We start from the raw sequence: 26,875 nt of genomic DNA, 5'->3' as shown, positions 1-26,875 counted from the left end.
GGACAGTGAGTGGAAAAGAGTTAAACACACACACACACACACACACACACACACACACACACACACACACACACACACACACTCTTCTGAAAGCTGAAGAGAGCTGGCAAGTAGAATCAAGACCCCAGTTTATACCCTAGAGAGTTCTTCAATTCAGTCTGGTTTGGGGCCCAAGAATGGAATTAGGACCCAAAGCATGAGAGAGAGTGCTTTCAACAATTTTCGCATTAATTTGGACTTTTAGGCACGTGACATTTATGTTCAGATATATGAAGAATAGTTGGCTATTCAGCAGCTAGACAATGCATAGTGGATCTGTAGTCATCATGACCCGCTTGTGTTATCATAGCCTTCTAGAATTTTCTGCTCCTAGTTGGGAATGACAAACGTTATGTTCGTGGTTCAATCAAGAAATAAGCTCTTTGCATAAGTTCATTCAGTCAAATTGGTTTGGAGACTTCAAGAGCCTCTGTTTTTGTTTGTTTGTTTGTTTTTTACTTAAACAATCTTTACTGAGAGCTATGTATGAGAGGCCTCTACTCTTGCATTTTCTTCATTGTTTCTTCCTTGTATTTGCCCTTCTCCTTTCCTACTTGTTGGGACTTGGCTTTCCTTTCCAGTATCCTCTTCTGGTCTTTGTCCAGCTTTAGCCTGGTGATAACCACCTTGCTGGGGTGGATGCCCACGTGGACAGTTGTGCCTTTAACCTTTTCTCACTGCACTCGTTCAATATAGATGATGTATTTTTTTTCTGTATACCTGGACCACTTTGCCAATCTGCTGGCCTCTGTAGTGTCCACAGACAACCTGAACTTCATCGTCCTTTCGAATGGACAGGAACCGGACATTATACTTCTGTCTCAGCTCTTTGGAAAGAAAGAGGGGAAGACATCATCTTCCACTGAATGTGAGAAGGTGCACTGAAATGGTGTTTGTGGTTCTTGCTTCAGTCAGAAGTCACGAAGGGGTCGAACTTCATTTTGGTGCCTGCGATCCATCCATGGCCGCAAAAAGAAAGACTGTTTTTTGGTGGGTTTTTTTTTTTTTGAGGCAGGGTTTCTCTGTGTAGCCCTGGATGTCCTGGACTCACTTTGTAGTCCAGGTTGGCCTCGAACTCACAGCAATATGCCAGCCTCTGCCTCCTGAGTGCTGGGATTAAGTTAAAGGCATGACCCACCACACCCCAGCTGAGCCTCTGTTTTAGATATTTATTTAAAAAAAAATAAAAGGGTTCTTGTGAACTGTAGTTACCCCACTGTGCTAAAGAACATTAGAATTTACTCCTTGTAGATGACTGTGTTTTTTTGTGTATATTGCCCACTTTCCCTGTAAAACCCTTCCTCCCCCCGCCTCCCCGCCCCCATCATTTCTAGCTGCTGGTAACCACTGCTCTACATTTAGCTCAATTTTTTTAAAAAAAGCTTTTACATATGAGTGAGAACATGCAGTATTTGACTTTCTGCACCTGGCTTACTTCGTTCAAGATAATGTCCTTTGCTTCCATGTAGTTGCTGCAAATGACAGTGTCCACAGGACAGCAGCGTTTTAATGGACAAGGCTACTTTGATAATGCCAGTCAGGTGTGATGAGTAAGTATTTGTATAAATAGCTTACAGCAAGGCTTGTGTGTGATAGGCAGTGGGGCTGGACGTGCAAGAGACAACTAGACCCCAGCCCTTTAACTTGCAAAGTTTGTGCACTCAAACAACTCTCCATCCTTCCTTCCCACCCTCCCAAATGCTCACCTCTCTGGAAGTTGTAAGCATTTCAATAAAATGTAAGTTGTTTGCAGGCACAGATATTTGTGCTTTTACTGCCAGTTCTCCAGCTTCTAGGTCAGGATTTGGCACCTAGTGGGCATTTTACTAGGTACTGTAGCTGTCGAGATGAATTCCTTCCTGCCACTTTTCTAGGCTAGCTTGGCTCATCCTGTGATGCTTTCTTGGTAGGTGTAGATGCACTGAACGCAGGTCCCCAGCCCATTGGGAGGAATAGTGAGTCCCACTGCTGCTCAGATGAGTAAGGGCTTCGCTCCGGCAGAGGTGGAAGAGGCACACCAGATTCAGTGCAGAAATGTTTCCAAGAGGATGTGATGTCTGAGTCTGCAGAACAGTGCGCATTATTGTGTCAGGGGAAGAAGACAGTATGCATTTCTAGTTCAGGAAGTTGCCCATACTACTACAGGGATGTAAGAGGGAGCTGATGTGGGGGAGGATGAGCTGGAGAGATTCAGGAGAGAGCATAAGGCTCCACAGCACAGAAAAGCCACCACAGCAGCAGACGCTGGGTGGGGGATCCTATCACATCCTGTTTGTTGGTCACGGAGTTAGAGAGTGTCAGGAGGGTAAAAAAGTATAGTTAAATTGAAGCTGTACCCTTGAGGCAGATGAGGCTGAGGTTGCGTGGCAGAGGCAGATTCTCCCCCCTCCGCAGGTCCATCCCAGCCCCCAAGGAGTCTCCCTGCTGTGTGTGTCCCTGGCACTTAAGACTGAAATCTGTTATCATGCGTGTTTGTCTGTGAGTGGGGATGTTTGAGGTGACTGTATCTTTTATTACAGAGATTCTTTGGAATGGTTTGCAAGTTCTCTATGGGAAAACCAGGGGGAAATTTGTTTGTTTGTTTTCCTCTCTTTTTATTTTATGGTGCTGGGACTTGAACTTATTCAGGGCCTACCTCATGCTAGACAGGCACTCCACCACTGAACTATATACACCATTAGTCTAAATAAAAGTGTTTTTCCTTTGGAAAATGGATTTGAAAGAAGGATGGGTTTTTAAGATCCATTCCTTTTTTTTCTTCCTCTGAGCGGATGGATTCCTTTGCTGCTGAGAGCAGTGGAATTATCCTCCTGACAATTTCTAGTCTGATTCCTCAGTCTAAGTCAAGTACCAAGCACATTATTCTCCCCAACTGGGAGGCTGTGAGGTGACCTAATATTAGCATACTCAGGGGCTCCCTTCCCTTGCAGGAGATAGCACCCAGAGCTGTTAGCAAGACAGCTTTTGTTATTCATGGCATGTCTGTTTTGACCAGGCAATTCCACTTCACGATCTTACTCTAAAGGAAAAAAAAATCAGATATTGTATCAAGAGAGCTGAAAGGATGTTCACCACATAGTTTGTTTTTCATGTTAAGCCAAAAATGAAAGTAACCTAGACATTCATGGACAGTGGAGTGGTTATGTAAAATTTTGCTAGGTCTATGATAGAAGTGATAAACTAGGATACAGCTATGAAGAACCATACTGTGAACAAATACACATCTTAGCCAACTGATGTGCCTGAGTCACAGTTCTTTATATGTAAAATGGGGTTCATACTTATTTCAAGGGATTATTTCTGGGACCTAAAAACGTGTACCAAATGCTTGGTGCATATCCCACAATCATGCGTCCCATCTCCAGATACAATCTAGAAAGATGCAATTCCTTGAAGTCTTTATTTATTTGGTTTTGAACTAGAATCTCACTATGTTGCTTAGGCTGCCATGAAACTTTTTATCCTCCTGCCTTTGCCTCGTGGGTGCTGGAATTACCCCCTTTTGCCATCATGCCTGGCTGCTGTGACACCTTTTGAAACCCTTAGAGGAATATACCTTCCAGTCTGTTCTAATAAAAGTCTTTCCTAGATAGCTCGGAATTGCAGCAATTCTTCTCTCAAACTTGTGGAGGATGTGCACGTGTGCATGGAGGAGTGCGCCTAGCTTTTGAGGCTGTCAGCTCATCTTTCCCCACCCCAGGAGTGTGCTTTCCTTTGATCCCTCTATTCATTCTCTCCCACTGACATTTGTTCACTACCTGGCCGCCAACCAAGGGTAGGGGGCATCCTTTGTAATTGAAGTATGCTCTGCTGAGAGTGCTGGCAGCCTTGGGATGTTTATTGTTACAGACCAATGCCTGCTGACCTCAGACCTTGCCAGGCTAGGACATTGGAGGGGCGTTCACCAAGCAGCAGAGGGTGGATTCTGGCCCATCAGTTTAGTAGCAGTTTTTGCCTTTAGGCAGGGATCCTGTGCAAGTGTCTTGACTAGCTCTGTCCTAGTCTCTTGCTATGGGGAGGGGCATGGCTTCTGGCTTGGCTCACCATTTTTACAGAATCAACTTGGCTAAGGGGTGAAGAAGTTCTGTTTGTTTGTTTGTTTGTTTTCACAAAATGTACAGAGCTTTTTGCCTGGAGGGCCAACAGGTCTATCTTCCACCAGTGCTGATAGAGAGTAAATCCTGATCTCACAGCTGAGCAGCCTCGAGGGCATGGGAACACCTTGGCATTGTCTACAAGATGCCCAAAGCACCAGGCATTGCTGCCATCTCCCTGGACACAATCTTTCGCAATGCTTACAATGCTCCTTTGACTTCATTCTGAAACGTTTAAATTATAGCCACAGAATCTTGTATGACCCTGAGTGCAAAACCAAATCATCTAAAAGGATTTTAAAACTACTGATGACATGCCCCCTTTATAATCAGAAGTTCTGGGGGACGGTGGGCAGGAACCAGTATTTTTATTTTTTTATTTAGCTATTTTTAAAGATTTATTTACTTATTATGTACACAGTACTTTGTCTTCATGCAGGAGAGGGCATTAGATCTCATTACAGATGGTTGTGAGCCACCATGTAGTTGCTGGGAATTAAACTCAGGACCTTTGGAAGAACAGACAGTGCTCTTAACCTCTGAGCCATCTCTCCAGCCCCAGTATTTTTAAAGGTCTACAAGTGGCTGTACTGTGCAGCTGGGGTGAAGACTTGCATTGTGGATGGTTAAGGATGCATGTCACCAAGCTGGAGTTTCTCAACCCATTTGACCACATAGTCTTCATCCTCCGCTTCCTCCTCTTTCTTCTTCCTTGCTGTGCTAGGAAACATGTTGTGCATTGTAGATGCTTCCAGTGAGCTACACTCCCAGTGCTTCATTATATAGTCTTTTATAAATCATATTTGTGGATAATGAGCATGAAGTATAATGTAAGTTTAGGTTAAAACAAGTGACAAAATGGTCCCATGTATGAGTTAATCACAAACAACCATGCCTCTAAAGTTGAATAATATATTTTAAATTTATAAGTAAAGAAAGACAATTAGAAAAAAACATACTTTATGTTTAAAAAGTATATGCTACAGCAAAGTAAAAGATCTTTCATCTTATGTTGTTTTGTTCATGTTATCAAATCCACTAATATTTTAAATGAAGACCATGCTTTTCTTTATGTTATAGCTACATATGGTAACATATTATGACACTGGGCTGGGTCTATACCTTCAATTAACTTTCCAACAGAGTAGAAAAAGTTTGCTCTGTACACATTTTTGGGAATCCAGGCAAAAGGAAAGACATTTTCACTTTATAGTTTCATGCTTCAAATTAGGCCAGGCCAGAAATTACAGACTGAAGTGAAATGGTTGCTTCTGAATTGATGTGCAGAGTAGAAGCCATGCTTCCCTTGTTTGGTAGTCCAGACTAATACATAACATAGGCCAGTGCATTCATACAGCATGATAGAACACCTGTATAAACATGCTCAGTATTTTCAAAATCATATATACTTGAACAGATACAATTCAGCTTTTTCTTGTTTGTTTTTTGAGACAGGGTCTCCTGTAGCCCAGGCTCATCTTGAATTTACTATATAGCTGAGGGTGACCTTGAACTCTTGATCCTGCCTGCCTTTACCTGCTGGGGTTACAGGCATGTATCATTAAACCCTGCTCAAAAATGCAATTTAGAAGACAGAATAGCTGTCATGATACCAACAGAAATACTTTTAGAATATGGATCCTGGCCAACAGCCACCCAGAGAAAGGAAGAAGCCTGGTCCAATGGCATCTTCAATGTTAGTGGCTGTATTTGGGCTTCCCACTTGGAACCTCCTCAGTAGCTATTTTGGAATCCCAAGGCTTAGTTGATTCTGACAGCAGCGCCTGGGAAAGTACTGTGACAAAGAGTATAAGGGGGAGAGGAGGCACTTTAAGCGTGTTCATCTCAGCTGTGATCAGGGACGAGGCGCTATAAAGGCAACCTCCCTCAGTTTGCCTCCCAAGCAGCTCCAGACCCCGAGGATGAAAGCAAGGCAGAAAGAAGGGTCTCCAAAAGTACTTACTGAGAGGAAATGATGACTGTTTAGAGAGACTGAGGCCCAGACTCAGAGATAAAATAGGCATTCCACGCTGTACAGAGATACCACAGCACTTCGTGATACCCGATCTCTATGTATAATTTTTGTGCTTTCATCAGTGAAGAGTTTCAGTGTTCACAGCAAAACCACACACTTTAGGTTTGAAAAAGAGGAAGGATCTATTTATGAAGGCTGGGAAGTACATTTTAAGGAACGGTTCCGCTCAAAGCAATACAGAACAGGTTCGTCACTGAAATGCGGGAACAGTGCAGCTCAGGAAACGGAGCCGGGAAGTAATTTTGTGAGGATTGTAGGCTAGTGAGATCTTGCTGTGATCCAGCTTCTGAACAACATTACCTCTTGGAATAACAGGTTACATAAATTTACTCCCCCTTGTGAAAATGCCCAGTGAAATCTTTTCCTTATAATCCCAAGGTAATGAAAACAGTAGATTTAGGGAATGGGTGTCATTCGTGTGCAGAGAGTTTTATATTTTGTGCTTGGGGCGTCTAGACTACCTGAGGCATGTGAGGGGTGAGAGAGGAGGAAAGGGGTCCTGATAGTTAATCCTTTTGTTACAGGGAACATTGATTGAATTCCCAGAGCCAATAGGAGCTGCTAACATATATGGCAAGTAGGTGTCCCCTATGGGTAGATGGGTAGCAAAACCAATGCCTCCTCTAGGTGGCCAAGTTAGGGAGAGCCATTCTTTCTTGTGGAGCAACTTCTGGCTATAACTATGAAAGAATAGAGCAGCATTTGGGTGGACTTATGTTTAAAAGCTATCTTCTCTGGACTGGAGAGATGGCTCAGAGGTTAAGAGCACTGGCCGCTCTTCCAAAGGACCTGGGTTCAATTCCCAGCAACCACATGGCAGCTCACAACTGTCTGTAGCTCCAAGAGCTGACATCCTCACACAGACATACAAGCAGGCTAAACACCAATGCACATAAAAATAAAAATAAAAATAAACTGTTTTAAAAAGCTACCTTCTCTGTTACAACTAAAGAAAGATACCCTTCCTCCATGGGCAATCAGGCAGGACAACCAACTTCACTGAACTGTGGCCTTGAGACTCCTTTTTCAAGAGACCTCTAGGTTCCCCAGAGCACCAGGGACATGGAGACTGGTTAGAAGTAGACCTTGTTTGAGGAATTCCCAGGCTAACTCCTCCAGCCCCTAGTCTATTGAACTGGCCTGGTTGACTGCCAACTCCACTCCTGTCGATCTTTCCAGGCACACTTTCATTTGCTGCTAGTAAACTGGCTACTCACCCCCCTCTCCCCCAAATGCCCAGATGTTGGCTACTGCTTGAAGGGGCAGCTACCATTCCTCCGCCTGTGGCTCTGCTTTCTAGAATAAACAGCCAGACTTGTTAACTGTGACTAAAACAACACTTTGGGGGTACTGGATGGAAAATGCCACTATCATTTCTTCCTTCACCATAGTTGAAAAACGTGGCTGTGTTTTGTTGAAATGAGCTTGAAAGTGGGAGTTTGGAGTGGGGTGTGGTGGTGACTCATAATGCTATCCTAGCACTTGGGAGGCTGAGGCAGGAGGATTAAAAGTTCCAGGCCAGGCCTGGACTTTATAACAAGACACTGTCTTTAAAAAGGCTGAGTTTGGGCATAGCTGAGATACTTTCCCCTTTCATGTTTTTGTCCCTTAATAAAGGAAAGCCGTTTATCTCTAATCTGGTGATTTAGAGTTGGCTCCAAAGACTAATTCCTACCCTGATCGTCACACTAAGCCTGTGCTGGCCTCTGTGCCAGATATTGGTGATACTTAAATCAATCTTAAGAGTTGCTGTTAACTCTTTGAGTTTCAGCACTTAGGGTGATGGCTCAGGAGATGATGTTACTACAGACAGCTAAGTCCCGTGTGGGCATAAGTCTTAGCGCAGGGGCAGGGATGGCGTCCATAGCCCTTTCCTCTCCTCCTCCTCTTCTAAAACTCCTATTCATCCCTCCAGACTTGCTCTCCACAGCCCTCTGACTCCCTCTGTTATGCTCCTGCAGCACTTTGTTCACTTTCGCAACCGCACTTCCTCCAGGTGGGGGAAGCTAGTCCCGGCAGACGCTGGCAATATGTATTGACCTTTCTTGAATCCACTTGTATTTCCTTTCCTCTCCTACCTCTTGAATGTAACGTACCCCTCGTCTTAGGAACTTGGAAGAACACTCTGGTAACTTCTTTGCTTCAGACGAGCCAGGAGCTGGACATTCAAGCAGTCTCTCGCTAGGGGAGGTAAATCTTGTCCTGATGGTGGTAGGGACTTGGACATAGCATGTAGCTGCTGAGCCCGTCAGATCCTGAGGTGTTGGGATGAATTCCAAGCGTCTCCCAAACCAGACTTTAGTAAATTGCTACGGGTAGTGAGCCACAGACCTTTTGGGGAGGAGCAAGTCCAGGCGGGATAGCTAGCTTGCTTGCCTTTGCTTATTTGGCTTCTGGTAGAGGCTGAGTCCTGGTATCATCTCACAGGAGGAATTTCTAGTTCTGAGCCTCTATTTTCTGTCAGAAGGATCAGAAATGCTCCTATATGGAAAAAAGCTTTGGAAACAAATCCTCATGCCTAAAATGTTTCATATTATCCTTGAGGAAAAGGACAGTGGCTGACTCATCCATCTGTCTTCAGCATCTAGTTTGCAAGTAGGTATGATGCAAGCGTGTGTTGAATGACTAATGGCCTAGTAGGAAATGGTTTTTTTTAAAACTTTTGCTTATTACCTAATAAATACTTTGTATCAATTAATGTTTTCCTTAGCTATAATAGTTGTTACTTTTTAGTTGCTGTGATAAAGCACCATGACAAAGGAAACTTATAAGAGGGAGGATTTCTTTGGGCTTACAATTCTAGAGGTATAGAAATCCATCACCATCATGATGGGGGAGCATGGCAGCCGGCGGGCATGACATGAGAGTGGCGGCTGAGTGCTCACATCCTGATCTGCAGACAGGAAGCAGAGAGCACACTAGGAATGGTATGAGTCTTTATCTTTTTCCATTAACATATTTTTCACACAATATATTTTGGCCATGTTTTTCCCCTCCTCACCTCCTTACCCATCCAACTTCATGTTCATTTTTTTCCCCTCTCAAAAACAAACAAGAAACCTTTCCCTTCCTGGCTCAGGAATATATGTAGAAGAGTAGGTAGAAAGACTGTAAGCTGGGCTGGAGAGCTGGCTCAGAGGTTAAGAGCACTGGCTGCTCTTCAAGAGGGCCTGGGTTCGATTCCCAGCACGAATGTGGCTGTTTTCTACTGTCTGCAGTTCCAGAGGATCTGAACGATTATAAGAGTCAGAGGTAATGGATGAGTCCTAGGAAGCAGCATCATTCAGACACAATAAGACTGATGCGTGTATGAACTCACAGAGCCTGTGACAGCATGCTCAAGACTTGCACAGACTCAAACCGGACCAAATCCCTAGTACTGCAAAGGGGAAGTGGACACTAAATCCCACCCCTAACCAAGAAGCTGTTTGTAACTGATCCCTGCTGCGAAAAGGGAAATCAGTTTCTCCAATGGAGTCTCACTGGGTGTATCAGCCACACTCCAGGGCAGAGCCCATGCCAACGAGTAGTTGGTCAACACAAAATGGGCTCTATGGTTTGTTTTTGTTTTTGCGGTGTGGGCTTTTTGTTTTGAGACCTCAAGCCCACCTCCAATGACACACCTCCACTAACAAGGCCACTCCTCCTACTCCTGTTCAACCCACTGGGCCAAGGTATTCAAACATGGCCAATGGCCCATAGGTCCATTTTCAGGCAAACCACCACAGATGCTTTGCAACTTTTGCCATTACCAATACTGTGAGCCTCACAATACTCCAGGACTTAGGAGGGTATTTATCAGCTCTTCACTATTTTGCCTGAATAATTGGACATACCACTGTCACATTGATGGTGCCTTCCAAGCTGTGGTCTTTTTATTTTAATGTGTTTGAGTATTTTGCCCACATGTATGTCTGTGCACTGTGTTCGTACCTGGTGCCTGCGGAGACCAGAGGAGGCCATTGGATCCCCTTGGAACTATAGTTACAGGTAGTTGCCAGCCACTGCATGGTTTCTTGGAATCGAACCAAAGTCCTCTGGAAGAGCAGTCGGTGCTCCTAACTGCTGAGCACCTTTCTAGCCCCAGCTGTGACCTTTCATGACCTCAGGACTTGCATCAGATTCCTCCAGGCTGGGTCCCTTCCATGCCGGTGTCCGCAACCCAACCCAGTATGCAGTTTTGCTCAATACATACTTGCAGAGTGACTAACAGAGAAACTAAAGGGAGTCCCATGCTTTCACAGTGCTACTTGGCCATTCAAATAAACCACAGTTTATCAGCATGTGGCAGCTAGACTAACCCCCACCTTTGATTGTGCTGGGGATTGAACCTAGAGTCGAACACATGGAAGGCAAATGCTCTATTACCGAGACACTCTCAGCCATTTAAAAACCCTTACTTTTTTTTTTTTTGAGACAAAGTCTCACTAAGTTGCTTGAGCTAATCTTAAACTCATTCTGTCGACCAAGCCATCCTTACATTTCTGATTCTCTTGTCTCAGCCTCTTTAACAGCCCTGCCAGTAGCATGCACCCTATTTTGTTTTTGCACACCTCCATTAAACATATCTTTATGTGTTTGAATTTAGCACAAACCGCTCCCTTTTTAAGTTGGAAAAAAAACCCTTTAAGCATAAAAGCATGGCTCATATTCTGAGGTTTAAGAGCAGTATGTGCATTGCTGACCCATTTTATCCCCAAGGGGTCCATGATAGAGTTAGCTATCGCCATTCCCATCTTGTTGGTGAGGAACGGGCTCAAAAGAGGGCTGAGTGTGGCAGAGACTGTGGAGTATTGTTTTTATTGATGATTGATATGAGAAGGCCCAGGGCACTGTGGGTGGGGCTATTCATAGCAGGTGGTCCTGGGGTATATAAGAAAACAAGGTTGAGTGAAGCACGGGGCGGGGGGGGGGCAGTGCTGGGGGGAAGCCAGCCAGTAGGCATCGTTCCTCCCTCCGCCCTTTGCTTCAGTCCCTGCCTTGAATTCCTGCTCTGACTTCCCTTCATAATGGACTCTAACTTGTAAGGTATAATGGAAACCTGTTCCTCCTGGAGTTTCTTTTGGTCATGGTTGTTTTATCATGGCAACTGGAAAGCAATGGAGAGGACACCATCCATAGGGAACAGACTAACTGGGACAAGAACTAACACAGGTCTTTCTAGTGAGACCTAAGCTGGTGGGACAAAAAACCAGAAGGAGAGTTTCTTGATATGGCCAAGGAGAGAAAACAGGAAGCTGGATTTTCTATGTAAAAGTGGCATTTTTGCACTTCTTTTTCATTTATGAAGCACCTTTGCATATATTTTCTTATATGGTCCTCCTAAGAGAAATGGACAAAATAGATTCAGAAAAATTGAAGGGGGAAGGCTGTGAGGACCAAGAACCATTTTTACTGTTTTAGATGTCAGAGATCAAGTATATATAAGATGAGTACAGATCTTGGTCCTAATAGGGTGTATAAGATAAAGTATTTGTTTCTTTTCATTTACTCTGTCAGGTAAGCAATGCTGATTTTTATCTTGGCTGTGTGTTTTAGAATCACCTGGCATGCTTCCATTAAAATAGAAAACACTGATATCTGAGGGCACATACATGTATGCACTCAGATTTTGCAGCTGCTTGGAAAGGAGTGCGTATAGAACTGAGCTTGAGAAGGATTGGCTCTGAACAGTGATTCCCGGAATCCCCTTGGGAGCCAGGCATGGTGCTGCACACCATAGTTCTAGCTGCTTGGCAGGCTGAGGCAGGCAGGAGGATAGCTTAAGGCCGGCAAGACCTGCCTCAAAGAAAAGACAAGACAATTCGAGTCAGGTACTATCTTCCCAATAATGCAGAAACAACAGGGTGTGCATGGACAAAAGAACACACTTGGCTCCTCACCTCATACCACACTCAACATTTAGCCCAAGATGAGCATAGGGGTTAAATACAAGAGCTGTAATTATAAAACTTATATTAAAAACATAGGAAGAATTCTTTGCATCCTTGGGCTGGGCAACCAAAGAGAAAGAGATAAGTTGGACCAAAGTTAAACCAAAATTAAGCAAGGACCCAAGAAAGGTACCCGTATGAGTCCCTTACCTTTCTTGGGTCCTTGTTCTCTCTCCATAAGACAAGAGACTGGGACATTTCTAAGGTCTATTGCAATTCGGTCTATATCTATAATTCTGCCAGGGCACCTGTGCTGGGAGTGTACATAGTGTACAAGAGTCACTCTTAGACACCTGGGCCTAACTACACATGCCCTTGATACATTTCATTGGAGAGACAGAAGTTTATTTAAAAAAAAAAAAAGATAGACGAGAATGTTTTTCCCCTCATAGTAAGAAGGCAACCTGTAAGGAGCAGGTAGATTTTCTCTCCTCACTAACCTTTTTTTTTTTTTTAAATAACACCTAGGTGACCACACACATGGTTTTCTAAGGGCAGGATCAGAGGGAAGAGCTCAATTGGATCAGATTATGAAAGTCAGAGGAAAGAAAACAAAAAATGTGTGCCTGCAGATAAGAGCTCCGAGAGCAGGGGAAAACAGCCTGAAGGAAAGCAGCTTGCCAGTGTCTCTCACTCTGTGGCTCTCTTGCTCTTACACTTGTGCATACGGAGGCCAGAGGCTGACATCAATTGTCCTCCTCACTCACTCCCTATCTTGGTTTTTTAAAAACATTTTTTATTTTTTACATGTACATTTATATTATTACACATAAATACAATAAACTACCTATAACAAGAAGAAGCCTATCTTGTTTTTTAAAACTCGTGTGTGTGTGTGTGTGTGTGTGTGTGTGTGTGTGTGTGTGTGTGTGTGTGTGTGATGTGTATGTGTGTGTATATATATCACATTTTTGCTGGTACTCTTGGAAGCCAGAAAAGAGTGTTGGATGTTTGGAACTGGATCTACAAGTTGTTGGTTGTGATCTGCCTGCCATGATTGCTGGGATCCAAATTCAGGTCTTGTAAAAGGGGGGGAAGCATGCTCAAATGCTGAGCCCTCTTCTAGCCTTTCTACCTTATTTTCTGAGACAGGGCTTCTCTTTCCGACCCTGGAGCTCATGGATTTAGGTATGCTTGTTGGCCAGGGAGCTCCAGAGATCTGCCTGTCTCCACTCCCAGTGGTCGGATTGCAGGCACTCCCCATTGCACCGGACTTTTTATGTGGGGATTGGGAGACTCAGGTCCTCGTGCTTGCATGACAAGCTCTTCACACCAACGAAGACATTTCCCCAGCTACTGCTTCTTCTTTTCCGTTGCCCTTGTAATTGGTCTAACTGGTGGAAGAAGATGTGGCATGGTTCAGATAGTGTGGTTAAGTGTTTGGGCCTTTGAGCCACCCTCCCTGGGTTTGAGCACTCACCTTGCTCTTTGCTGCACTATGACCCTTGATGAGTGGCCTGGCATCCTTTGCATTAGTGTCTCTGTAAGTCAGGGATCATCACAATGTTGGCAGTTATCTCATAGCCTCACTATGAAGATTATAAGTGTGGCAGGCATTAATTTTTGCCATCTATGTGTACATATAATATGTCTTATGTTACTTGCATTCGCTCCTTAAATCTTTATGTGAAGTAGGTGCTATTTTTCCAATTTAATAGACGAATAAATCAAGGCACAGATATTTTGTCACTACTGACTAGGTCATTCTTGTTTTGTTTTGTTTTTCCGAGACAGGGTCTCTCTGTGTTAGCCTTGGCTGTCCTGGACTCACTTTGTAGACCAGGCTGGCCTTGAACTCACAGCGATCCACCTGCCTCTGACTCCCGAGTGCTGGGACTAAAGACGTGCCACCACACTTGGTTAACTAGGTCATTTTTGTAACTGAAGAAGATAACCTAGTTAGTCACAGAGGCAGGATTTGACCCTAGGATAATTGATTCCTTTATGCTCACTTAAGCACAGGACTGTAAAGAAGACATTATCGTCACCTTGATAGCCACAGATAAAGAATCTGACTTAGTGCTGGGGAGGCTGAACAAAATGTGGGTTCAACCCATGGAAATCCACACTGTCAACAGAGACATAGGCCATGTATGTAAGAAGAGTGTGATAAAATCCATCATTTCACAGGAGTTCTAAGTAGCTTTGTCATGTCATGGTGCCTGGCCTCAGACTGGGTCCTTGACAGACACAGGGAAGGATTTGCTGGCAAGAAAAGTTGCATGGGTGAAATGCAAGGAGGCTAGGGCTCTGTGGGGGCATTATCGGATTTGGGGGAAACACCTCTTATCACATCATTAGAGAATTCTGGGGAGGCCTTGAACACTCAACGGCAAGGTCAGGGAAGTATCTTGTACTATGGGCTGCATTTTGGGACCCCATGGAAGCAGTTAGTCCCGAAGCAGACACTCTGACTGCCATAGCTGCACAGGCTATGAGACGATCCAGAGCAAATTTGTTACAGCACAGATGGGAAATTTGAGACCAAAGAGAAAAGGATGGGGTCTATAAGAAAGCATGATGAACAAGCCATGGGGAGCAAGCAACTCCTGCATCCAGGTTCCTGCTGGGTTGAGTTCCTGTCAATGATATGGAACTGTGAGTCCAATAAACCCTCTCTTCCCCATCTTGCTTTTGGTCATGGTGTTTCATCACAGCAATAGTAACCCTAGCCAGGATACCTTCTATGCCAGCACCTTATTGTTTTAACATCTCTATTGAGATGTCATTTGGGTTTTTTTCAGTTCTTCCATTTCAAGTATATGAACTTAAGTGCCTTAAGATAGTCATGAAGTTGTACAACCACCAGCAGAATCAATTTTTAAACAGATTTTATTTATGCATTTTTATTGTATATGTATGTGTGAATGGCTACATGAATGTATATATGTGCGCCACCTGTGTGTGCCAACACACGCCAGAAGAGAGGGTTGGATGCCTGGATCTGGAGTTTCAAGTGGTTGTGACCTGCTATGTAAACCCGGGTCCTCTGCAAAATCAGAAAGTGCTCTTAACCACTGAATCATTTCTCCAGCTCCTATCAGAATTCATAACACTTTTCATTACCCACCAAAGAAACCCAGCTCCCCTTACACATCCAAGTCCTCATCCTTCTACTGACCCCATGCAACCACTAATCTCCTTTCTCTCTTTTGTGTGTTTGGCAATTCTGGACTTTTTTCATTTATTACTGTTGGTGGTGGTGTTATTGTTATGATGATGGGGGACACACATCCACCATGTATATAGATTTTGTGTATATACCTAAGAGAAAGAATTGCTGGCTCATATGGCAACTCTATATTTAGACATTTGGAAAGCTCCCAGATTGTTTCCCACAGAGTTGGCATCACTTTCCTTTCCTGCCAGCAATGTGTGCAGGTTCCTGTTTCTCTGCATCCTTGCCAATGCTGGTATTATCAATATGTTTGGTCATAGCCATCCTAGAGGGTATGAAATGAGATCTCATTGTGCCTTTGACCTGAATTTCCCTTATAACCATGATGATGAGCATCTTTTCATACACAGAGTGAACAGTTGAACAACTTTTAAAATGAAATGTCTATGTATGTCTTTTGCCCATTTTTGAGTTTGGCTGTTTGGTTTTTTGGTTTTTGTTTTTTTTTTAGTGGAATTATAAGATTTCATTTTTTTGTTTTGTTTTTGTCTCCTTGCTTTTGTTTTTGCATTTGAGACAGAATGTGAATATGTAATCCAAGCTGGTCTTGAATGTGCAATCCTTCTGGCCCAGCCTCTCAAGTACACACCCTCCCTAGCTTATAAGAGTTCCTTGTGTATTCTGTATATTAATCTCTGATCATATATGTGACTTGTTCATGTTTCTCTCATTTAAAGGCTTGTCTTTCCAGCTTCCTGATAATGTACTTTAATGCACAAAGGTTTTGATTTTTTAAAATGACAACCAACTTCTAGTCTTCCCTGGCTGTTCATTCTTTTAGCAGCATATATAAGAAAGTGTTAGCTGGAGCTATAGCTCAGTGGGAGAACACTTCCTAGCATTCATGAAGACCCAGGTTCGATCCTGCACTACAAAGAGTACATTTCTGTCTTAGCCAAGATCATATAGATTTACATTTATGTTTCTTTTCAGAATGTTGTAGTTTTGAACTGTTATATTTTCATCTTTGAGTCCATGCTCAGTTAACTTTTCTATATGTTGTGTGGTCAGTGTTGTAGGATAAGACATTGGGCACTATCATCATCATCATCATCATCGGGTGGGGCATATACTGTGGCATGCATGTGACAATCACAAGATGATTTTATGGATTTGATTCTCTCCTTCACTCTATTTGAGAGTTCTAGGGATCAAATTCAGGCTGCCAAGCTTTGCACAGAAAAAGACTTTACCCACTAAAGCATCTATCTAACCAGCAGCCCCTCCCCTCCCCCGCACCTTTCCTTCACTGAACGATGTTGAGACCCTTGCCAGCATCAGTTGATTATAGCTGTGTGGGTTTATTACTGGACTCAATTCTATCTCACTGGTCCATGTATGGATCACTATGCCAACACCACAATATCAGGATTATTTTGGTTAGTTTTGATTGCTCTGTAGCAGCTTCTGATTGGGAAGTATTAATCCTCCAATCTTGGTTTTCACTGCTAAGATTACTTTGGCTGTGCGGAGGCCCGTTTATTTCTACGTGAGTTCTGGAGCCATTTGTCTGTTTCTGCAATACACCCTTATTTTTGCGCAGTTCTTAGCTGTTTGTCAAGGATATCAACAAGCATTTATAAAATATTGATTGAACACCTTAGGTTTTGGAGTCATTGTGGTGGGGAAAACATCTCTTAATTTTACCTTCAGGGAGCTAAGAATCATATGGGAGAGGCAAACATTAATCAAACAACCACCAAAATAGAGGTGACATGAATAATAAACTGACTTAATCAGAACAGGGTAGGAGCGAGGGGCCGAGCATTGGAACAAAGAAAACTTTCTTAGGGAAATCAGTAACCAAAAAAGTGCCGTCAGCTAGAAGGACTTTGGGAGCAAACAGGGAAGTGTGTCGAAGCACTAGGAAACAGGAGACCAAGCAGCACTGATCTTGTAGTTTCTGGAGCAGTGCCCAAGGTATTTGTCCTAAAAGCAAGCAGCAAGATGGAGATTTTGCTGATCTGCTCGTGATCTGATTTTACTTTCAAAATACTGGCTCTGGGTGCTCTGAAGAGAATGACCCGGAGTTACAGGGATGGTTTGGATGGGGTGGCGGCGGCGGCGGCGGCGGCGGCGGCGGTGGTGGCAGTGGTCAGACTACCAATTACAGAGGCAAGAGAAAGCAAGATTGTAGAGATAGTTTTTGGCTAGAGAGAGGAATGGGGTGGGTGTTGGGAGGGGTGTTTTTTTTTCTTAAACCAAGATTAACATAAAACCTCCAGGCAGTTTTGAGGGGATGAGAGCTTCTGACTTTTAAGGTACCTTCCAGACATCCCTGCAAAGACGTCATAAAAACCTTTTTCTTTTTTTCCCCTTTTGCAGACCAGGAACCTGAGTACCATACGGTTAGGTGGCAAGCTCGCCAGAATGCCATTAGTCTAAACACAGGCCCGCGCTCCTTCTACTCTACGACACAGGAGCTGACTTTTCTAGAAGAGTCCATCTCACACCCTGTCCTCTCAAGCCTCAGAGCATGTGCCCCTAGGGCAGGCAGCCTTAGTTTCTAGCTGTACATTTTGCAGCACAGCAGCCACCCCTCCCTTCAGGACGGAGCTGAGCCCCCAAAACCTTCCGTTCCTGGACCCAAACTGTTGATGAGAAACAGAAAAACACCTGTTCTTTTCTTTCTTTCTTTCTTTCTTTCTTTCTTCCTTCCTTCCTTCCTTTCTTTCTTTCTAGATCATGCTGTCTGAAAGACTTCCTACTTTGTTGTTCTTAGAGACCATTATCACCAGTCTGTGGCCAATGCATGAAAATCTGAGGTGCTAAGACATGAGGCTGGACGCTGGGTAGTAAAAAACCAAAAATAAATAACAAGTCAAGCTGCCCTCAGGGTTTTTGTTTGTTTTAAATAGCTAATGGAGAGTATGCGGATGAGAAAATGAGTGGCTGGTGGAAATGGTATGGATTGCGAAGCTGGGAGAGAGAAAGGCAAATCTATAAATGCAAGGAGGAAGAGGAAGAGAAGAATAAAGTGTCTGAAGGAAGAAGTTGGGGAGGAAACATCCTGCTTCCAAATTAGGAATCTGACATTTACTAGCTGGATGATGTTATGCAAGTTACTCAGTGTCTCGAAGTGGAGATAAAACTGCACTGACTTTATGGGGTTTGTGTAAGGATTATAAGGAAGGCATGTATGTGATGTCCTGAACACAGTGTGCGCCCCGTGATAAGCACTCGAGAACTGTCAGCTGTTACGCAGCCTGGGCCTGCCCTCCCCATTGCTCTTGCCTCTGCTCCCCGCAGCAGTTCCAGGCTGGGCCAGTTCACCTCACCAGGTCCGGATCAGGCAGGACATATCCTGTTTCAGTATACCTAAAAGCTGCAGGACCTGTGATAACAACTGCTATCACCTCCAAAAGTGATCCTTGGACTCCTTGCTGCTTCAGCTTGTTTCTTCTTCCTTTCTTGGTCTCTTTTCTACCACCACCGCCCCCCCCCCCTTGCTGCTGCCACTGCCGCCAGGCTGACTCCTAGTTTTAAACTACCCAGTCACGGTGCTGCAAGACCCCTCTAGGACCAAAGTCCTGTCCTTTTTTCCTGGTTTAGGCAGTGATTACCTGGTCGTTCAACAATCTAACTTGCCGCATCATGGCCCCCCTGGGTAAAGCGTGAAAGCTTGGCTTGTTAATTGTCGCTCTCTTTTTAGAATGGTGGCTAGGATAATTCTTTGGAATCCCAGACTTCCTTAGAAATCAGGCAAAGATGTAAAGCCTGCTCCGGAAATGTGTGTGATTTCACTGTCAGCCAGGAGACACTAAGTCATACTGACAACCAATGTCCAGGGCTTGTTCATGGGGACCATATAGAGAGCTGTACCTCTGACTCACGCAGCGATTCACCAGACTAGTGGAGAATCTATTTTGGACATGTGTTTCCATCATTGTTGAAACAGGAGGAAGGGCTATATGCTCTGAATTCTGTGTTTAAAAGCTCCTCAACTGCTGTGTGGGAGTGAGCCGGGTTGCAGCAAGGGTTGCAGCAAGGGTGGGAGCAGGGAGGCCATTAAGGAAGCTCGAGCCTGGGAGAGGTGTTGGTAATATGAGCTGTACTGGTGTGCGTGTGTGTGAGTGTGTGTGTGTGTGTGTGTGTATGTGTGCGTGTGTGTGCGTGTGTGTGTGTGTGCGCGCGCGTGTGTATGTGTGTGTGTGTGTGTGTGTGTGTGTGTGTGTGTGTGTCTGTGTCTGGGAGGAGAAGGTGATGGATTTGGGACATATTCCAGAAAAAGACAGGCAAGATTTTGTTTTAGATTGGATGTGAGGAGTAAGGAGAATAAGAGTCAAAGATGCTTTTTGGTCAGGGGTTTGGCTTGAACATGTGGATGGATGGCATCCATCTTTAACTGGTATGGAAGTAACAGAATCTGAGTTTTTTGTTTGTTTGTTTGTTTGTTTTTAAGATAAAGCCCAGTGACACCTGAAGATACCTCAGCTTGGAGTTCTTTTTTTCTCAATTAATTAATTGACTTTACATCCCAATTTAGGCCCCTCCCTCCTTTCCTCCCAGTTCCACCCTCTTCCCCTATTTCCCCTCCCCCTCTCCTCAGAAAAGGGGACCCCCTCCCCATACTAACCTGCCCCAACACATCAATATGAATCAGGACTGAGCACATCCTCTTCCGCTGAGACCAGACAAGGCAGCCCAGCTAGGGGAAGGGGATCCAAACGCAGGCAACAGCGTCCATGTCAGAGGCAGCCCCCCTCCCATTGTTAGGGGACCTACTTGAGGACCAAGATGCCCATATGTGTCAGGGGCCTGGCTTCAGTCCATGCATGTTCTTTGGTTGGTGCTTCAGTCTCTGTGAGCCCTCATGGGCCTAGGTTAGTTGACTCTGTAAGTCTTCTTGTGGAGTTCTTGTCCCCTCCCAGTCCATCTATTAGTTCCCCAACTCTTCTACTTGATTCCCCAAGGCTCTGTTTTCATCAGCTGCTGGGTGGAGTCTCTCAGAGGATAATTATACCTTGATCCTGTTTGCAAGCACAGAAAAGTATCATTAATATTGTCAGGGATTGGCTCTCTCCCATGGTGGGGCATCTTAAGTTGGGCCAGTCATTGGTTTACCGTTCCCTTGATCTCTGCTCCTTTTTTATCCCTACACATCTGGTAGGCAGGGTAAATTTTGGGTCAAAAGTTTTGTGGGTGGGTTGGTGTCCCCTCCCTCCACTGGAAGTCATACCTGGCTATAGGAGGTGGCCCCTTCAGGCTCCATATCCCCTGCTGCTAAGAATCTCAGCTAGAGTCACCCTCATATCCTCCCATGAGCCTACCCTGTCGCAGGTCTTGTGCTTGTCATAGTGATGCCCCGCCATAAGTTTTCCTGCTCTCACCCAGCCCTCTCACCTCCCACTCCTGCTCTTCTCATACCAAATCCCCACCTTTGTTCCCTTCCTCATAGTCATGAGGGAAATGCAAATCAAAACGACTCTGAGATTCCATCTTACCCCTGTCCGAATGGCTAAGATCAAAGACTCAAGTGACAGCACATGGTGGCGAGGATGTGGAGAAAGGGGACCTTGCCCCCACTGCTGGTGGGTGTGCAAACTTGTACAACCACTTTGAAAGTCAATCTTGTGCATTCTCAGAAAATTAGGAATAGGGCTACCTAAAGACCCAGCTATTCCACTCCTGGGCATATACGTGAAAGATGCTCCACCGTACAACAAGGAAATTTGCTCAGCTGTGTTCATAGCAGCTCTATTCGTAAGAGCCAGAAACTGGAAAGAACCTAGGTGTCCCTTTACTGAAGACTGGATAAAGAAACTGGTACATTTACACTATGGAATACTCAGCTCTTAAAAACAAAGAAATCATGAAATTTACAGGCAAATGGGTGGAACTAGAAAAGATCATCCTAAGTGAGGTAGCCCAGACCTAGAAAGACACACTTGCTATGTACTCATAAGTGATTATTAGCCATTTAGTACAGGATAACCATGCTACAATCCACAGACCCAAAGAAGATAAGTAACAAGGAGGACCCAAGGGAGGATGCTTGGAGTTCTTTCTATGGGGCTCCCTGCCAGCTATTGCACAATGACTTAAAAGGAGGAAGACTTTTAAAGAGAACTCTTTGATAAAGGACACACACACATGCACAGGCACAGGAGCACAAACACAGCCACACATATCATATGCCACCCACACTGCTGGCCAGACCCTTACAGACCTCACACAAGGTCTCTAACGTCCCATCAATATTTTTGTTTCTGGTGGGAAAGAACATTTTGCTGATGACTTCTAGTTAAAGAAACATGCATGGCTGCCCCAACAACAGTGCTTTCTCTTAGGTTGATGTCTTCCTTGGGGAAGGGGGCTCCTGGGAGTAGGGTCAGCAGTGATGGGTGACCTAGGTGGTCCTAAGGACCTTTTATCCCATCAAAGTGCTTCCTGACCTAGGGAAATATGAAAGCAGTAGTGGTAGCACAACTATTAAACCAAATGTTCGCAGTCCAAGTTCTGTCGCTCTTAAACACAGCTCTTAACAAAACTTAGTACTGTTGCCTGGGTAGCTCATTAGAGGGGATCAGGGTTGTGGAAAACTGGAAATAAAGTGAAGGCGTCTTGGCCACTGACCGGCTAGATCCTGGCAATTGGCTCTGACTGAAACTCACTTTATAGCCTCACTATTTCCAGGGCCCTGGGCTGGACTTTTGCATTGTGGTGTAAGCAGGTGCTGAAGGGTTGCATTCGGCCTTAGGTTGCCAGACTTTCTCCCAGAAATGGCCAGGTGGGCAGAGAGCACCAGGCTATGTGCTTGTAGGAAACAGAGCCTAGGAGCTGAGGGAGCCGGGCTTTATTTCAGGCCAGGCTGGGAAGCAGCCGCATTGTTCAGGGAAAGCCCATGGGATTTGTGAGAGGCTGGAGGCTTCCCTTGGCTAGGGGTCAGGATTGTGGGAAAAGGAATGACTTTCTCTCCTGCCTGAGTAGAGAAGAAGCTTGCTTGCCAGCTGCCTGTCTTCCAGCCTTTATTTGACTTTGCCCTCTAGAAATGTAGAAAGCCAAGTGTCGCTTGCAGTAGCTGCCGGACAGCCCTTGTGAGACAGCATTGCCCACTTTTCAGAGGGATTATGGAGATATGCCACACAACCACCAAGTGGCCGTGGTAGCTTTTGAATCTAGTTGGTACGATCTGGACAAGCGAAGCTGCTTCCTAGGTAGAGGGACAGACTGCCTGTGCTCCTTATGCCTAGAGATGGATCAGAGGGCCACCATCTGTCAACCAGCCCTAGGGCCTCCTGTGACCGGCAGGATTCTTTCCAGGCCTGGAACCATCAGCTCTTTGAATCTCTAGAGCTGTTTTTGATCCAGGAGCTTGGGCAATGGGTCAGTGGACAGCGTGTCTGCCCTGGTGTTCTATAGACCTGGGTGGAGCAAAGCCTACTGGGTTTTAAATTTGTGTGTGTTTAGAGGAGGCTTTTAAAAAAGTTTTCTAAGATAAAATTGTGCTCCATAGCCCAGGTCAACTTCAAACTTTCTGCCTCAGCCTTAAAATTCCCAAGTGTCAGGAATACAGGTGTAAGCCACCACATCCCAGTCTAAGGGGTTTTTGTTGCTGTTTGCGGTACTGGGGACTGAACCCAGTGCGTCATGCATGCCAGGAAGTAACTCCACCAAGTAAGCTATAGCCCAACTTCTCAGAACCATGCTCCTCTCCAGTGCTGAGGAGCCTTGTGCATTCTAGACAGAGTGTTGTTAGCCTGAGCTCCTGCCCGGCCTGAACCTAGCACTTTTCCCCCATGTGATACACTGAGCCCTAGGGAATCCCATAGTGCTGTTTCGAGGGCTGCCATGAGCAACTCTGGCTTCATATCATATATTAGAGATGTACGGGTAAAGTTTTCAAAGGTGTCACTTTTGTTGTTGGTGTTGTTGTGCTGAGGATCAAATCCAGGGCTTTGTTGTTCCAGGTTAAGAGCTCTGTCACTGAGCTGCATGTCCATGTCCAGAGGTGCCTTTCATGATCACAAACGAATAAGTTGCTGTGGTGAGAGGGTGTGTGTGTGTGTGTGTGTGTGTGTGTGTGTGTGTGTGTGTGTGTATACAAGAGTTTGTGTTAGAACAAAAAGAGGAAAACAAAAACAAAAGAATAGGTGTAAAGTTTGAGTCAGTGAGATAGTTGCCATTTTGAAGACAAAACAGTAGAAAAGAAAGGGGAGCGAAGGCTACCCAGGGCCTGCTCAGGATCAGTGTTTCTGTGCAAAGCCTCACTCAAAACCCAGCACCAGCATCCCACCGTGAGCTTTAAGGGCATATGCCACTTGGCTCACCATAGGCTTATGTTCCTCACCACCTGTAATAAGCTGAAAATACTGCAAATGGAAGGTACATTTAACACACCTGATCCTTAGCCTAGCCTGCTTTAAATGCACCAAGACAGTCACATCATCTACGGCAGAAGCTATTTTATAATAAAGTATTGACTGTATCGTGTAATTTATTGAACTGCTGTACCAAAAAAAAAAAATGCTGACGACACGGAACACCAGAGAGTGGCCATTTTTTTTTGCTCTTGTGACCATGCAGCTGACTGGGCTAGGGCTGCCTGAAGCTTCCCAGTATCAGGACACAGTATTGTATCATATAGCACCAGCTGAGGAAATACTAAAATTCAATGTGCCTCTTGTATTAAATGTGTATGTCGTTTTGACTCACTGTAAAGTAAAAATAAAAAATATTAGTCAAACCACTGTAAGTCAAGGGCCATCTGTATTCTGGGCCCTATTTTAAAAATGAAGATATTGAGGCTCGGTGGGAAAAAAAAGACTTAATTAAGATCACACAGGAAGTAAATCATCTTCCTTCAATTCAAGCTGCACTCTTCATCTTCAAAACCTAAGTCCTTTAAAAATATGTTTTCAGTTCACTATTTTGATTTATTTTATGTGGGTTAGTGTTTTGTCTACATGTATGTCTGTGCACCACATCCACGCCTGGTGCCCCAGGGAGAGGGCATCAGATCTCCTGGAACTTGGAGTTCCGGTGGTTGTGAGGCACCATGTGAGTGCTGAGATTTGACCCGGAGTCCTCTGCAAGAGCAAGTACTCAACCACTTCGCCATCTCCCCAGCCCCTTTACTTTTAATTATGTGTATGTATGTATGTGTTGGTATATGTGCATGTCTGGGTACCTCCAGAGATTAGATGGAGTCATTGGATCCCCTGGAACTGGAGTTATGGGCAATTGAGAACTGCCTGATGTGGGTGATGGTAACTGAATTGGTTTCTGTGTGAGAGCGGTACGTGCTTTTAACTTCTGAGTTCCCTCTCTGGCCCCTAAAAGAGATTGCATGAGAATGGGTTGAAGAAACTGTGTGAGCTTTGCTTTTCTTGAAATATTCTAGATGATACTGTTAAGGCACTGTTGGAATCTCTGCCCGTGTCCAAGCCTGATTCCCTTTCTCCTCAGAACGTCACAACTTTCTGTGTGTTTCTGTCTGTTTCCAGGACCCAAAGCGCAGCAGGGCTTCTGGGAATAGAGTTGTTTTGGAGTATCACTTGAGGTCTCTTCTTGGATACTGCTTCTCCCATGTACAATGCCATCTCAGATAACCAGGGAGCTGTTTCTCTTGCGTCTGGAAGAGACATCATTTGACAATGGTGGGATTGCATTCTGCACTGGGTGGTGAGGGGAGGAGACAGACCGCGGTTGAGTCATCATTGTTATTTTTGTTGCATTCTCACCAATCTCTCAAGGCTATTAAAAGAGTTAGTATCTAAATCATAGCTTGACTCTTGCTCTGAAAGTCAACACACGGTTGAAATCATAATGCAAAGCCAGGTCTGGAGATGGAGTAAGAGGAAGCCATTGTCTCTTGAAGCTAGGGTTAGGAAGGTCTGAGCTGATAGGCTCAGGGAACACAGGACCAATGTCCAACAACTGGCTCTGGGATGTTTTCTCAGACCATTAAGAATGGCTTGGAGAAAGGAGAAGGGACAGAGAGAACTCTGGCATGGTTAAACACCCATGGAGCTCACTAAACTGAACAGAGATCATTGCTGTGACAAAATATCCAGATGAGACCTGATTGGCTGTGGTCAGACAGTGGGGGGAATGAGAGTGCCCCTCCATCAGAGATCTAGGGGAGAGGAATAGGGAAGAAGAGGGAGGGAGGGTGGGAATAGGAAGATACAAGTGAGGGGATAACAATAAAATGTAATATGAATAAATTATACTACATTAAAAAACAGGAAAGATATTTTGTGCTTTTAGAAGTGTTGGACCATTGTCATTGGCCCCACTGATTCTGGACCCATGGTGAGGCAGGACATGGTGGCAGGAGCACGTGGTAAAGGATAGTCACCTCGTGTCGAACAGGAAGCAAAGATAAGAAAGAAAAGAGACTAGGGCAAGAGGTAGTCATCAAATGACGTACCTCCAGTGGACTACGTTGTCCAGCTAAGCCCCACCCCTGAAGTTACTTACTGAGTCCTTTTCAAAGCCGTCTGTTTGGATTCCTAAGCCTAGATTTGCCACTAGCTGTTTGACCTTTGGACAGATTCCTTAATCTTTTTTGTTTTCCACGTTCCTTGTGCATAGTCTTTTAATGATTAAGTGAAATAAGACATAGGGAAGACTTTGAAGTGTTTCTGGAGTATGCAAACGGTTGAATCAATGCTAAATATTATAGGTAACAACAACAACAACAACAACAACAACAACAACAACAACAAATAACTTCCATAGAAATGATGGCCAGCTGAGATCTGGGGATCACAACTTCAGGGGTTTTTGGGGATGGAGCACACACATGAAAATTGACTAAGTGGGTTTGAACTCAGGGAGACATTTAGGGCAGGAATAGGAACCCGAGCATGATCAGCTTCTAAATGGCCATAGAAACCTTGGAAGATTTTACAGGGAGAATCTGTAGGGAAATAAAAGATGGCGTAGGAACTGTCAACATCTTAGGGAGGGTCTGAGGCAATGGAGCCTACTGAGGGGGTTGGGCAGTACCCAGAAATGGGAAATTTGGCGGGGGGGGGGGGGGGAGAGGCAAAACACTTGCTTAGCAGGCATGAGGCCCTGGCCTGCATCTCTAGTACTGGAAAACAAATAATGAGTAGAAGTCATAGAAGCCAAGACAGGAGAATGCATCAGCAGAGAGGCAGTGGCCAATTGTGGCCGGGCTTAGGAGAGGCCTGTGTAAGGGAAGAGCAGAGAAACAATACCGAGAATTGGACTTGTGGTCCAGTGGTTTCCATGAAGGGGTAGAAATGGCCATCGAGCTACATGGAGCTGAAGAACGGGAGTGAAAACATGGAGAGCGCTAGTGTAAATGGTCCTTCACGGAAGTTCATGAAAGGGAAATGAGAGAAGAGAACTGAGAGCTGGGAGTGGCGGGGGGAGAAGGCAGGCAGGCCTCGGTGTCCATGAGGAAGAGGCAGTGTGGAAGGAAAGGGTGAGATGCCGAGGTGGGGAGTGGGGAGTGGTGGTGTAGCTGAGACTTGAGATTCCTGGGGCGGGAGGAAATGAGCATAGTTGTGGAGATCAGACCAAGTGAAGGCATTTGGGAAGACATCAAGCCAACTCGGAGGTTAAGCTCTGTGGAAGTTAGTGACAGAGTGTGTGGCAAGGCTAGAAGCCTCCACCCGAT

The 26,875-nt window shown here is 44.8% G+C and overlaps 1 protein-coding gene and 1 pseudogene across 4 annotated transcripts in view; one reads left to right on the top strand and one right to left on the bottom strand.

The window, feature by feature from the left end:
- The window catches only part of NHSL2 (NHS like 2), a gene marked incomplete at its 5' end in the record, with an annotated part of 256,434 nt that overhangs the window by 6,419 nt on the left and 223,140 nt on the right, over positions 1-26,875 (top strand). The window lies entirely within an intron of this gene.
- On the bottom strand, positions 491-979 carry LOC311601754 (large ribosomal subunit protein uL24-like; annotated as a pseudogene). Its single transcript has one exon. The product of its transcript is annotated as a large ribosomal subunit protein uL24-like (transcript).

Source organism: Acomys minous (assembly GCF_964271855.1).
Source record: "Acomys minous genome assembly, chromosome: 7".
NCBI lineage: Eukaryota > Metazoa > Chordata > Mammalia > Rodentia > Muridae > Acomys > Acomys minous.
Note: the sequence above shows the minus strand (reverse complement) of the source record. Positions and strands in the feature narration are given on the sequence as shown.